The 15,270-nt window shown below is 32.4% G+C and overlaps 1 protein-coding gene across 5 annotated transcripts in view; it reads left to right on the forward strand.

Moving 5' to 3' along the window:
- The window catches only part of raskol (Ras GTPase-activating protein raskol), a 730,597-nt gene that overhangs the window by 472,441 nt on the left and 242,886 nt on the right, over positions 1 to 15,270 (forward strand). The gene's annotated exons all lie outside the window — the stretch shown is intronic.

Raw genomic sequence — 15,270 nt, forward strand, 5'->3', positions numbered from 1 at the left:
TTTTTCACGCTTTGAATTATATTTAGAAAATTTTTTCACTTAGTTATAGCTGAAAATGCAGTTTTTTTATTGAAGAATTTAAGGGTAAGAAGAGAATTATGCTCTTTTCTAATTATTCTTGAAGCATTTAAATTTTTCTAAAAAAAAGCGCACATTAATACAGATCACTGAACTAAAGTGTTTGATACAGGACAGATTAATTAGCTACTAAATTTTGATTTTCGTTGAGTAAAAATGAATTCATCTGCATTCTATAAGAAAGTAAATATTCAAAAAATGTTTTTTTTTTTTTTTTTTTTTTCCCTATTCTCGCAGTCATAATATTTTTCTTAAATATTCAGCTAATTCATATTCAAATATTCCAATCCATTACAATAAGTAATAAATCGATACAGTAAATAAATTGCCCTATTGCATACATTAGAAATACTTATTCTCGTAATAACAGATACGTATGTGTTATTCTCTTCGTAATTTTCAGTATATATATTTATATTTATAATTAAGAAATCTTTTGAAAGCAGCGTCAAACAGCTGTCAAAATTATATTTTAAAATTATTATTTAGAAATGCGCTTATAATGGTTTTTATATTTACGAAAGATACTTCCCGTTTACTCAGGCTCACTGAATTCAAGTCGATAGGACCAATTGAATAGAAAGATCGATTTGTTAATTCATTTCCAAGTTTCAAATCGGATGAATGGACTCGCGAATAAAATAGCACATTAAAATACGGTCACTAAACTACAGCGAGCAATGAAAATTTTAACAAAGGTTTCGTACTTTATCTTATGAAAACAAAATATCAGAATCTAATTAAATGTTTCACTTATTAGAAAAATAGAAAATATAAATATTTGGGAATAAAAAGAAATTATCTTTAAAAAAATAAAATTTAAATGAAAAAAATAAAAGAATTACAAAATATTGCAGAAATTTCATAAAATAGCGAATAAACTTATTCGGCACAAGCTCACTAAATGTAAAACGGATTGTACCGTCAGAAAGCTCGCCTTGTCCCAAATATACTGTTCATCGGGTTTAAATGTTATTCAAACTAACGAGCGAAGTTCAGTGAGTAACTTGTATTTGCTTTTGAATGTATAAACTAGCCAAAAAAATTGAGCACTTGACAATTAGATGCAAATTTAACAGATGGATTGAAGGAACCCTACTGCAACGTACCACTTTGTGTAAGCATTTTCGTGGATTTCCTTAAGGTATGTAAATATGAGCCCATTTTCCTTAGAAAATTCTCCATGAAATCATGCCTAGCCAACCCTCATATGTTTTGCCATATTCAACACAAAATCATTCTTAAGATGATTAATTAATTAATTTTATGTTAGATGATACGAAGCTTTTCAAAAACTAGGATGCTTTCCGTAAACAATTAGTATTAATAAGCGCTGTTCAACTGGAATTGGTTTGGATTATTTGTTTATAGCAGTGCTTTTCAGCCGACTTACATGTACCTGTTAGTATTGCTCAGAGGGGGGTGGAAGGAAATTCCTGAACGAAAACAATGTAATAATGAAATGTTAATAAACAAATAAATATAACTTTTCGTATCTTATGTAATTTGTCTCCATTCTGATACCATGTGCATCATTTATTTCTGATATACTGATACTGAATGAGACCTAAAACACTTTTTTTAAAAATATATCTCCTCTTCTGATCCCTGACACAGCCGTTTACTTTCCCCTTCCGTAATTAATGTCACTCTCCTGCTCTTGACCGCATTTGCCAAGCCACCATTTCAGTATACATGAGCTATTAAAAGCGCTTAACTTATTAAATGCAAAAGTTTCTCGTGATAATAATCCTGTTTTTCTTATTCTCCCTATCAGAGAGGATTTTGATTAGAACATATTCCCTCGTGTCGCATTATATTTTCGATAAGTTATTTGGAAGGTTAGGGTTTAAGACTATTGTAGACATATTTCTTTGTTTTAACTTTAAGAGAAAAACGCTCGAAACAGCAATTGTACAGAATAAGTAATTTTCGAAAATTTATTTTTGAAAATGATAAACATCAGTATTAGAAAAATATCACAGAAATTTATGAGAGAAAAGGATAATAATTACGCGACGATTCTCATTTTTCCTCAGTTTACAGTTAAGTTGCATATATTTAACAAAAATGTCTAGCTTGTTTACAATGGAGAAGAATAAATATCTGTTAGATGAAGAATATAAACATTAGGTATTGATTGAAAAATATAAATTTTGCATATTAAATAAATAAATAAATTCAATGAAATAAAAATAAAAATATCTAGCTTGTTTACGATGAAAAAGAACGCTTAGTGAACATAATTAATTATCTTTTAGATGAAGACTAGAAACATTACGCAATAGCAAAAGGCTCCTTGATTAAAAAATATAAATTCTTCTAGCTGTTGCCATTTCGTAAAAATTAAATTATAGTGTGTTCGTAAAAACTAAATTATAGTGTGCATAACTTAACTGTTCTTTTTTAGGTATTGCTTTGCCGTAGAAAAAAAAAAAAAAAAATTCCCAAAGTTCAAAATTAGCTAACTTGGGACTCAGTAGGCTGTTAATGTGAGAAAGAAATAGTGTTTCAGCAATCAGCTTCAAAAAATTTAACTTCCTTTTGAAGAAAAATAAAGTTATTCAAAGCGATATTAACATATAAATTATCTATGCATTGTGTAGTGTTTTATAGCTAAACATGGGAAGTTTCTGTTCTTAAGTTATTACAGACGGAAGTAAAATCATAAAAACTATTTTATTCCATCCATTTTGTTTAAAAGTAAATCCATCATTTCAGAATATGCTTGTATGACTTAATTATGTACATTTCTTTCTATTCTTTTTTACTGAAATTTCTAATACACAAAAAAAATATTTACTATTGTGTATTCACAATAACAGATATTAATTTGAATATTAGAAACATTGATAGCATTCCTGTCAAACACTCACAAATATTACCTAACTGAACTGGAGAACTTTAAGTTTCTTTGAGATACGATGCTAAGGGAATGACTTCTCTTTCCAGTAAACCCTTCCCCGAATTTCTCACAAATAAATCCTTGACTCTTCTTCGAAAACCATACTACTGTCTCGAAACCGAACGTGACGAAACTGATTTAGGTTATTCCAAGTATTATGCTAGTCTTAGATTACTGTGTTATGGGCTTTATGGACGATGCGTTGCCATTTTACTTTTATTAATAAATTTTCCAAACGAAGAAACTACATTTTGTGCGAAACTCTCGTAGAAAATCAGTCTGCTCGAAGAAACATTTCAAAGGGAAAAGAAAAGTAGTTTTGATTAAAAAAAAAAGAGAGAGAGAGAGAGAGTGTCATGATATGCTCTAATGCTCTAAGTATCAAAGAAATAAGAATTGGAAAAAGTAAAAATAAAAGAAAAATGATGTATCCACCCAAAATTTCTTTTGTTAGAAATAAAGAAAAGATTTCCCTTCTCGTTCACAGATGGCGCTTTTGGTTTTCTGTTTTCGAAAGTCTGAACTATATTTGGCTTCAAATCAAATGACTTGGCGTTTTATTTATTTTTTTATATTTGTTTCTGAAATTTAAAAATTACAAAACTGGTTGATAATAAATTTTACAATATCGATTTTTAATGAAAAAAACCTTTATTGCATAATTAAATTCATGTTATTGCTACAACGTGATCACATTAATGTGATCACGTTATCCACATCTATTTTGATAACATTAACCAAATATTAAATGATGCGAAAAGTGAAGATAGCAATAGAATTAGACTAATGTAATATAAATATCACCAGAAACATATACTTTTTCACAACATTTTAGTTAAGAAAATGCAAAAGTTTGTTTATAGATATTTCATAAAGACATTATGAAATGTCTTTAATAAATAAATTTTCCAAACATTCGTAGTTAATATTCGTAGTGCGTCCGTCGTTGGAAGAGGACATGCCAATGTAAAATTTTAAATTAGGGAAAAAAGCAACTTTACTTTGTCGTAAATCTTTTCAGACAGTTTTGTTTGAGGGGCTAAGAAGGGGAAAAAAAAAAAAAAATCTGAGAGCTGTCAGAGTTTAGTAATTGCCCCAAAGGCCTCTTTTAAAATTTAATATGGTTTATCAGTAACGATTATCAATGGACATGGACCAGGCGGAATAGCGAAACATTTTGTAAGATATTAGATGAATGTACATTTAAGTTACATTACATTTTACATTACGCCCAAAGGGGCATTTTAACATTTTGTGTGTTATCTTTATTTATTAAATATCATATTCTTCTCACTTAAACCATAAAATTCAGCTCAACAGCAATTTTGCAAAATAATTTTTAAATGAGCATACCTTTAGAATTTCCGATACACAGTCTCGCGCGCTGGAGATAAAAATATTTTTTCCGTACGTTGTTGCCATTGCTTTCTATGAAATCCTTAAGTTTGTTAATGAAAAATTCGTTAATGTCTGACAAAATATGAAATCGATAATAAAAAAAATTACAAATTCAGGCTTCCATATTCCAATATTCGGTGGAGGATTACGTTATTCAAAATTTGATGGCTCTAGGTATCGTTGCTTTATCACAATGCGAGATACATTTTTGCAGATTCTCCATTATTTAATTCCTTTAAATATAGCACAGGTCAATCATATTTGGTGGCAACGATTTGAAAAGTGAAACGGACATTTAAGGTTTTCAACGCAAAATGCCAAAACGAAATTAATAGCCCTTCTGGGTTAACGCCCTTTGGGCTAAAAATAATTTAAAAAAAAAATCTGTGTAATTCCTCCCCCGGCCTTCTGAAGAAAAGACTTTGATCTCAAAATCAATATAGTTATTCAAAATCTACATTAAACTATGGTTACACTTTGCCCATTTTTTAATGATTCACTGAAACCCACACCAAGCTGTTTGGCGAGATATCTCCGTAACATGGAAAATTTTATAATCTATTTTGACTTTATATGGCTTCTTTATTTCAGTTTAAAAATTTTGTTCTGTAATAGTTTGATCATATTAACCGAACTTTATCAGTCACAGTAAGCAATGTACTTTCCATGTTTTCGCATAGGAACGGGCGGGATTTCAGCAATTCAATAACAATATCCGAAAGGCAACATTAACCGCGGTCACATTAAGCGGCCCCTACTGTATTAAATAATAAGAATATTAACAAAAGAAATTATATTTAGTCTTAATAACAAAATGCAAATAAAGGTAGAAATTGACGTAAGTAATTTCTGTTTACAAATTTGAAAGAAATTTTGTGGAATTTGGGTCAGTTAATTGGTGGAGCATAGACGGCGCCGGTAATTTGATAGGTTGAGTTTGAGCTGTTGATCGCAAACTAAATAAAGGATTCAAATTCAATCTGTAAACCCTGATTATTAAGAGACTACATGGCGAAGAGCAGTTGTATCGAATCTTTGCGCCCAATCAGTAGTTGCACCTCACCTTTTACCCTGTTGACTTTCCTCTGATAAATTTGTATTTGCTTTAAGTAGAATTCCTGCAATAAATCTTTTATCGCTTTGAGAGCGTACAGTAGATAAGAAGTTCAGGAACTGATCCTGCATTTTCACACATAAATAAACAAATGATATCTACAAATAATACGAGGGAACGAAGAGAAGGTGTTGGTAAGGAATGCATTTTCTTCCAAAAGATGATTATTGAAAGGTTTTGTATTATTTCCACACGATTACCTGGAAAGGTTTTGCAGCATGAGTCCGATCATCCGGCACGTTCCAGACTTAAGCGATGCCGGATTGTCAATGTGCAGGATTATCTAAGCAAAATTGCATAATGCCGCGAAGCAATTTTTTCCCCACATTAAATGTACTGTAGAATGGGGGGGGGGGAAATCGTATAGTTATTTTACAAATAGCTTAGTTGCTATTTGCCGAATAACTATACGAGTAAAGCTTAGTAATAGTTCCAGTTACTCATGTTTAGATATACAATGAGACATCGGTATACATCATCAATCCGTTTCAGACCTTAGACGTTAACCAAAAAACTTTTTCAATAAAATCAACGATGTTTGGATGCATAATGTTTCGATTTGAGATGTATGCCAAGCAAAAAAGGCAGTATGGAGCCAAATTTTTTATCATAACCAATTTATGCTAACAAATGACTGCTTCTCCAATAGGAAATATTTTATTTAATGCAGAAAAGAAATTAAGAATCTTTGCATTTGATTATGAAAAACATATCATGAGCTTGGGGTAAAGAATAATAAAATTTTCATATGTTTCCAACAGTCTGTCTGATAATTAAAAAAAAATTTTTTTCAGTATAAGAAAATGCGAAAATAATTAGTCCGTTATATTAAACAAATATTATAATAACACTGCTTAATATTCAAATACAAATGCTATGGGCACGCAGTATGGTACACAAATAAAGCACTAAATAAATGCTATACATAAATGTCTTTCTTTTATCCAGATCAAAAGCAACCTTGCAACATGCTATAACGTTTCTGATCTTAGGTAAGTCATCGACTTCACAGTCTTCGCAACGTTAGCCAAATTAAAAGCGTCTTTGTTTTTCACAATCATAGACATCATCCATACTCGGTATACAGTAAGCAACAGCTAAGTCACATATACCTCTGTCATCTTTATACTTTTCAATTCCATGGCAATTCTAACAATTTTCATCGTTATTTGACTGTTCTCATAAAGTTAATGAGAACAAAAACTCATCGTTAATGAATTTACAAAAAGAAAAATAAAATCACGCAAAAAAAAAAAAAAAAAAAAATACAAAAATCAGTTGAAAATTGAAATAATTCAAGTTGTAGCTCGGGTTGTTTACTGAACAACAGCATCAGGCATGCTGATGCTCAATCATAGTACTATCTCGAAAGAGCTAAGTAAGCGTAGCCCGCGCAGTGGTGACTCAACGAACTCCAGTCTTATTCCAAACAAATGTCGTACACGAAACAAAATCTTTCACATCCAAATTAGACGTACTGCAAGTCGGACACATTTCAGAGTAGTATAGACTGAGGTACCACTGATATTTAATAAGTTTTTAATTTGAAGTCATCAGTGTTGTACATGACGTGTTTTCAAATAAAATTCGAATGTGTACTTGCTTTGCAGATTATGCCTTCGAGGAGTAACAGGAATAGAATTTAAAAAAAAAAAAAAAAAGAAGAAGAAGCAGAAAGAAAAGAAAAAGAATGAAAGCATTTTTGCACTGTGTGTGTGTGTGATTATGGCAAAGCCTCGAAGGCTATCTGCCTAAGGGCAGGGATGCCTTCGTGGAGGACTTTCTAAGGCAAACTGGCTCGTATACACATTACACATGGGGAAAACCACGAAAACGCCCATGCAGCCAGCCCGTTTGCGGGATTCGAACCTCGGACCGAACTACCAGTGTTCAGCGACTTTACCGCTCGGCCGCTGGTGGCCCCCCCCCCAAAAAAAAAGAAAAAGGAAGATTTTTTTTTTTTTTTTTTCCCCTTTCCTATTTTCTTTTTCTTTTATATTTTTTTTAGTTTTTTCGGAAAATTATTCGGCTTGAATCTTATTCGTCGTTATTCGTATTTCCTTTTTCTACTTGCGAAATCAACAGATTTTGAATTTTGATGCCATTAATCACCTCTTGCACAGTATAGCTAATGATGTAATAGTTCTCAGCGTTTTTAAATAGCATTCTTCCACGCTTAATTTATTTTTACCATTTTCATTGCATTCAATATATTTTCCCCTGAAAGCGTGTTTAATGGATTGCTCTGATGAAAACTTTGAACTGTGTTTAATAATTAAGAGTGACTGGTCATTGAATCGTCAAAATTTCACAAAATCACAAAAACCGTCTGTCGAATCAGAATTTAGAAAAAGTCTTCAAAATAATGCATGAAATAAAAACAAAAATTAATGTTACAAATTCAATAAAATTACATTACGAAATGAACCAAGTAATGATTAAATAAATAAAAATGAAAATAAACAATATTCTCACTCATTTCTAAGCTGATCTTCGTGATGTTTCTGCGCATGTGCGAAAAAATTTACTAATTCATTTTCAGAAAAGGGGTTTTCAATTTTTTGAAGATGCTTTTGTTTATTTCATAATCTTATTTTTTAAATACCACATGGTACGTAGAAATAACCAAAAAGTACCAAATAAATAAATGAAATAAAATAAAAAATATTTCTTAAAAAAAGAGGTCAAAATGTTTTCAGTAAATAATAAAGAAAGACTGCCAATACATACGTAGGACAGGAAGACTTAGAAACGTTCCTTCATGCAAATCTAACTTTCTTGGCTCACTTCCATCACGATCTCTACCATCGGTCGGTACACTGTACACAAATATGTAAAAACTAAAAGATAAACAAAATTAGTGTGTATATTTACAAAAATTTACGAGAGTACCGTTACATAAGATGTATATCTAAATAAATTAATTCAAGCTTCATAAAGATGCGTACTACTTTTATATTAAATAAATTAACAAAGCCATTAAGAATTTGTATCTAACAGTGAGCTTAATTTTAACTGGCTTCGAAAGAACAATCGAGCTGGATAAATGAATTTCGGTTCTAATTCGTAACCTTAACCCGACGAACGAGCGATGGCGCCTGTAAGTTTCTACGTGTCATCATCACTGTGAAATAAACGATCAACCTAAAATACTGCTTATACACAATTTTTATTTGAGTTGGCTCTTTCATCAATCGTATTTATATAATTTTAAACAAGCTAATGTTGCTTTCTTAATCCTGGATCATGTCTTATCAGTAGCTCTCAAGGAGCTCGGATCTGACCTTGGGTAGCTTTTAAGTGATAAGACAAAACGGATTGCTATTCGTTATGTAATTTTAAAGTGTGTAAACAGGAGTATTGTTTGACTCTTTCCTCTTTATAATTGTTCTTTGTCCTGAAATGATATTTTCTTGTTTGTGTGATCTATCATACGCTTCGAAACGATTCATTTATTCACCTCCTGTTTTTGATATTTTCAAAATCTTTGTGTTCTACTCGGCCATATCTTAATGCATTACTTAGTCATATTTCAATATGTTACCTATTAATAAAACTAAATTAAAATTTAATCGTTTGGTCAGTATTCTTCTAAGCTAATGTACGACAATATCAACGTGTAAGAATACTTTCGAAACCTTTATGATTTCATATTTTTATTTAAAAAGTGTTGTGTAGTCTAGTTTGATGTTAATTGTGGATACCTAAATGTAAGTGGTTAATTACATAAATGAAATAGTATCTAATAACATAAGGTTTGGTTTGGTTTGGTTTGGCGCATTACATTTGATAATAGCAAAGCACGCGAGGGTATCTGCCTAAGAGGACGGATGCCTTCATTAAGGACCTTTCTGAAAGAAACTGGTTCTTATCCAAGTTTCACATGGGGAAACCACAAACACATCCATGCAGCTAGCCCGTTCAACTGGAATCGAAACCGGATCGAACTTCCAATGTTCAGCGACTTTACCACTCGGCCCCTCTAACAACAAAGAAACTTCCCCGATATATCCATCCTATCCCTAGCGGTGTGTCCGCTCAACCATTCGAAATTTAATTAGTGTTATTTGAAGGTATATCATGAAGATTGTGATGACTTAAAACAATTGAGATCTCACAGTAACGGTTACAGTGAAACGATTTCGAAATTTTCAACTGGCAACGCTCATTTTTTTCCTACGCTAATTGCTGCGCATTGAAAAACCATGTATGGCGTTGGAACGATACACGTATGAAGAAGTTGTCAAAGTCCCCACCTTCGCAGACGATAACGTTTTGCATGCGAGAGATTGTCAGCAATAATGCCGAACGTAACATTACAGGAGGAATCTGTGTAACTTCACGTTTTATTGCATCTTTCAATTCTGACAAATCTTGTGGATTTGATGTGTACACTTTAGGTTTTAGATAACCCCAGAACCAGAAATCCATGGAAGTGAGTTTGGGAGATCGCGGTGGCCACGCCGGACTCGAACCCTGTCGAAACCAGGACCTGTCGAATACGCGTCAAGTATGTTTTGAGTTAACCACGAAGGCATGCGAAAAGGAGTGAGAAAATACCTTATGTATTTCCTCTTCTGAAGGGCGAATGGGAATTAGGGAACCCAGTCTCCAAATCCTGGTGGTGAAAAATCAGTGACCACAGTCTTTTAGTTCGGGCGCCAGTGTGGAATCATTAGGTATTTTTTGAAGCAGGAGACATGAAAAATGTGCATGCCCTCGCCGGACTCGAACTTAGGACCTCTCGAATACGCATCGTGTATGTTTCCAGTTACACCACGAAGGCATGCGGAAAGGAGGGAGAGAATATCTTATAAATTAATTATTAATTTAATTTAAACTAAAAATAAATTATGAAAAATTCCTAAATTTTAATTTTATTGTAACATTTTATTTAGAAAATTTACGAAGTAGGGTGAAAATTGAGAACATATAATTACAATTTAGTGTCTCTTATTTATTAAATTTTTCATCTACGCATAAATAAAAATACATATGCTTGTAAATATTTATAAACTTCATTATATTTTACTATAGTCTAACATTTGATGGCGTTTCGATTATGATAAAGTTTGTAGCGTGGAAAGAAATTACTGGAAATTATCATCATCACGGATTGCAAATGCTCAGCGAACAGTGTTTCTTTCCCCCCTTTTTTTAAATAAAAATTTTGAACTGTGAAAAAAAGCTGTTCGCATGTAAATGTACTCCCAAACAAAGCGATTATTAGTGCAAGCATTCGTAGCTGAGCTTATTTGTTTTTGACAAGTACGATTAAAAGTTAATAAAATCAATATATCTATATAAAAATTAATAAAATATGTAATAAGTCTTTAAATTTTTAATAAGATTTCTAACATATTGTAAATTAATTAGCTCCATTTATAGATTTTCTGGTGCATTATTCATGTTCGTTTTTAATGGAAGTGAAAATAAAATAAACTCGGGCTTCAAATAACTGAAAACTTTCAACATCGCATTTGCAACAAATACATAATTGAAATGTCTTCGCGGGAGCCATAAAATTGGCCAGTTTGAGAACCAGTTTGAGAACACCAGTTTGAGAACCACCAGTTTGAGAACACTGACCTTAAAAGTCAGTAGTTATTTCTGAAACCAGGAGATAGTCGGAACTAAATTCATTAAAAACAGAACCATAAAAGTGCGCAATTTTGCAGCAATTTTTTTTTTCCTTATCTAGGTTTGTATTTTCACACAAACAATTGATAACGTAAGGAACAGGATTGGGGAGGGAGGAATTGATTTTCAGATTGAGACAACAAGGAAATAAGTGATCTCCTCCCCCCCCCCAAAGAAAGAGGGTCAGTTTGTGCGCCTGTGATATAGGTCAAGGTGAGTGCCCTGGACAATTTTATGCCTTTAGCCCCATTTAGGGTGCACACTTAAGGTGGATTGTTGGCTGCCTATAAAACGTTTTTAGTAATTTTTAAAATTATTTTAACGTTAAGAAGCAAAGGACAAGGAAGCTGATATTAAACGCAACTAAGTTTCCAATGAAGAATAGGAAAACGTTTAAAATCCAAAGTATTTTTCAACGTGTACGGAATGTAATAATCATTTTCAATAACCGTATAAAAATTTCATTTTGTAAGAAAACTTTAAGCAAAAATTAGCAAGATTACATCGGGAATTATTTATTAAAAAAAAATATAAATGCTGTTGTACTAGCACTTTTTACGATCATTACGTCAAACTCATTTTAACTACATTTCTTTTGCATACTTTTGCAATTATAGTGCTATTTCGTTTAACATAACCTTTATGCATCTTAGATAATTCGCAGGCTTTTTTTTAATAACTATTGATAAATAAGTATACTGGAATTTATTTTAGGTTTTTATTAGGTTTAGAACAATTTTGGAGAAAGGAAAAAAAAAAAAAAAAAAGAAAGAAAGATAACAGACAATTTATAGTGTGTAAATATCAAAATGTCTTTTAAAAAATTTAATATATCATGAATGCAAATGTGTTAGTCAAGTTTTTACCATAAAATAAACAGTAATTCATTATAAAACATTACAAATTGTCCACGTTTAGCACATACGCACTTCTAGACTCACATGGTGCTATGGCCTAAATGAAATACAAAACGATTAAACTGTAAGACTGTAAGATTGTACTGTAACTGTAAGATTATCTGCAGTATTACTGTGTGCTACTGAAACAATTCTGCGACCACTTCCTTCAGCTAGTGTTAGTGTCAGCTCAGTTTCTATGAATACAGAGAACCCTCTGTTGGTGACCACCTCTGAAAAGTAACCAGTATTTTAGAGAACATAACTAAATTACAGTATTGAACATCACCTGTCTAAGGTGACTACCTCCACAGAAGAGCAATTCATCTAGAAACGTCAGCGTTCACCAGAGAGAGTCGTTCACTGCATTCGTTTAAATGGCGCTGTATGGCGCTAGTTATCCCTTTATCACTGCAATAAATTGAGCATTACAATAAAGCTTAGTCTACAGTTCATGATTACTTTTCATCAGGTTTAGTGTATTACAGCAGATTCCAAGTAAGCGCAGCGAATTTTAAATACTATTATAAGTTATAATAAACATTAGCATATTAGATATATTATAATAAGTTGTAATATTTTAAATAATATTATTAAGTTATTTATAAAGCCGGCCGGAGATCATATCATTTGCAGAAGTTTCATAGCATCTATATATAGAGAGATATAAATATCGTAAATTTTTTAAACATTTCATTTATTACAAAACTCTTCAATTTTTTATGTCTAGTTTTAGCAATATTAATGCCGTATAGTATTTCGTAACTTGTTGAGCTATTTAAATGTTAGATGCTGATAGGCAGTCAGCTCGTTTTGTAAACACGCGATCTAAACTTCCGAAATTTTTAAACAGAATACAATATACTGAAAATATTTTCCCTTTCTCATGATTTCCGCTCTTAAAAAATTTCTTTCACTCCAACCCCCTTTTTTTTTTCCTCTTAAAATACAACTCATGTAATTCATAAAGCTTACAAAACATATATATCAATCTATTTTTTATGTTAGCAGTAAAGCTTCCGGTCTACGGTAAGTTTTTAATTGCTAGTGTTTGGACAGTCAGAACTGCGCTAACTCTCTATAACAGCGCTTACTTAAAAGTCAACTCATGGCCGGATTAATACTTTTAGAGATTTATGCACCTTAAAAGACTTTGGTGCCCCCACATATATTTAGGCCAGTTTTTCTTTCATTCCTTGTCTTTCCCAGTTTTTGTGTAAATTGCGCCTTGCATTTCATGGTAGAACCGCCAAAAAGAAATTTCTTGGATACCTAACGACGTCTCTCTTTCATTGTTGTATGTGCTTATACTGCTTACTGGTTATTCCAGCCATGGGTCAACTGTACACAATATATCCCTTTATGATATCTCAGAGTCACGCATTCCATATGAATCATCAGAATTATGACTTTATTTCTGGAGAACAGAAAATAAGAAATTTTCTTTATCCTTTCCTCATGCCTTGGTCGTGTAACTGGAAGTACGCTCGACGCATACTCGGGAGGGGCAGGGTTCGAATCCCGGCTTTGTCTTTTCACATTTCTCACGTTTCTGCGTCGATATAACCTAATGACTCTACAACTGGCTCCCGAACTGGAAAGTTGGTGGACGATAATTCGTCACTACCAGGATTTGGCGGTTGGGTCCCCTCATCCCCAGTTTTCCTTTTAAATGAGAAGTATATAAGGTATTTTCTCCTTTCTTTCCGCATACCATCGTGATGCAACTGAAAGCACGCCCGACGCGTATTTGAGAGGTCCAGAGTTCGAGTCTTCCTGCGCCCATACACCCTAATGACTCTGCATAGTCAATCTGAAAATGTAAAAATTGCACCACCATTACCTTTATTTGTTGCTTCACGGATAGTTTTTCGCCAAAACCTTCAAATGCTTGGTTTATTTCTTATTAATGATTTACTTTATGGTGCTATCTTCTGATTAAAAGTAAGAAACGATACTTCCCTCGCATTCGACTTTTAGCGATTGAAAAAGCTAAGGAATTTTTATAGTTTTCCCGTATATAACATAATTGTGGCACGTTTCTCTTAAAAGGTCTTCCACGCAGACTTCACTTTCTTTAAGCCAGGAGTTGCCAATGGGCCCCTTGGGGGTTGGTGAGTTTCATGAGGGTTAGTGGTAATCAGGGGTTTGACTGGAAGTCGATAGCCGAATATGCACCAGTAATTGATCGACGTAATTAAGATCCCGTGGATTGAAAAAAAAAATAATGAAAATGAAATTAATGACTAATTCTTTATTGATTTATAAAACTGTATCATATGGAAAGGAAGAAAACACATTAAATAAATATAAGGCTTAATGTAAAGTATTTAACATATTTTTAAAATCAGTTGTAATTAATAGAATTCTAACTTAACTACTTTATTTTCCAAGGAGATAATATAGTCAATAATCTAATTATTATTATTATTATTATTATATAGGTAATTTTTTATGTAGAGAGTGCAATACTCAAGAAAAGCATAAGAAATCACGATAAAAAAATTACGAATAACGCAAAAACTATGAAGAAAAAACGATGAGTAAAAATTAAATAGGGGAAAATATAAGGTTGTCAATGAAGAGGGGGGGGGAAATGGTCGATTGGGGGGGGGGGAATTGGGAAGTCCAGTTTTAGGCAGGTAAAAATGTCACGAAGTTACGGTTTTAAAGCATAATAGATTTTCTTAACTTTGTAGTTACATGCTGTTGGAGTTATCTATTATAAACATATTGCACATGAATGGATAAATGCGAATGGTAAAAAATTAAAATTAAAAAAAAAAATCAATTTCAGTCTTGCATTTTAAACCGAAAATTTCTGACACACTAAATCCTGTTTCATGTGATGCCGCTTTCGAAATTTTTATGGAAAAAAAGCGTTTAACCATTTCTGAGAAATTCGTGCTCATATCAACTGAACAACTTATACATTTAGTACATAAAAAGCGAGTGCTTTTTCTTTGAGCACTGAATTTTTGTTAATTAGGCAGTTCTCCCAAAAAAGAAAATCGTAAAAGAATTTTTTTATTGCCGTGGACAAAAATATACAGTGCCATCAGGCCTTTGGCCCAGAAACACTAGTAAGATAAGACACGTTTTTTTAAAAGATTTTTTAGTGTCCCTTTTGGCGACGGCGTTGCCGTTTGGCGATCGAAACAAAGCAACCTCTTTCCATTGCTGCCCGTCGCCATAGCAACAAGCGGGAAGTGGGTACTCATTGAACAAGTTTCTCTCGG

This window comes from Stegodyphus dumicola, chromosome 10 (assembly GCF_044657685.1).
Source record: "Stegodyphus dumicola isolate Sdum_Otavi_A_Nest chromosome 10, ASM4465768v1".
Lineage (NCBI taxonomy): Eukaryota > Metazoa > Arthropoda > Arachnida > Araneae > Eresidae > Stegodyphus > Stegodyphus dumicola.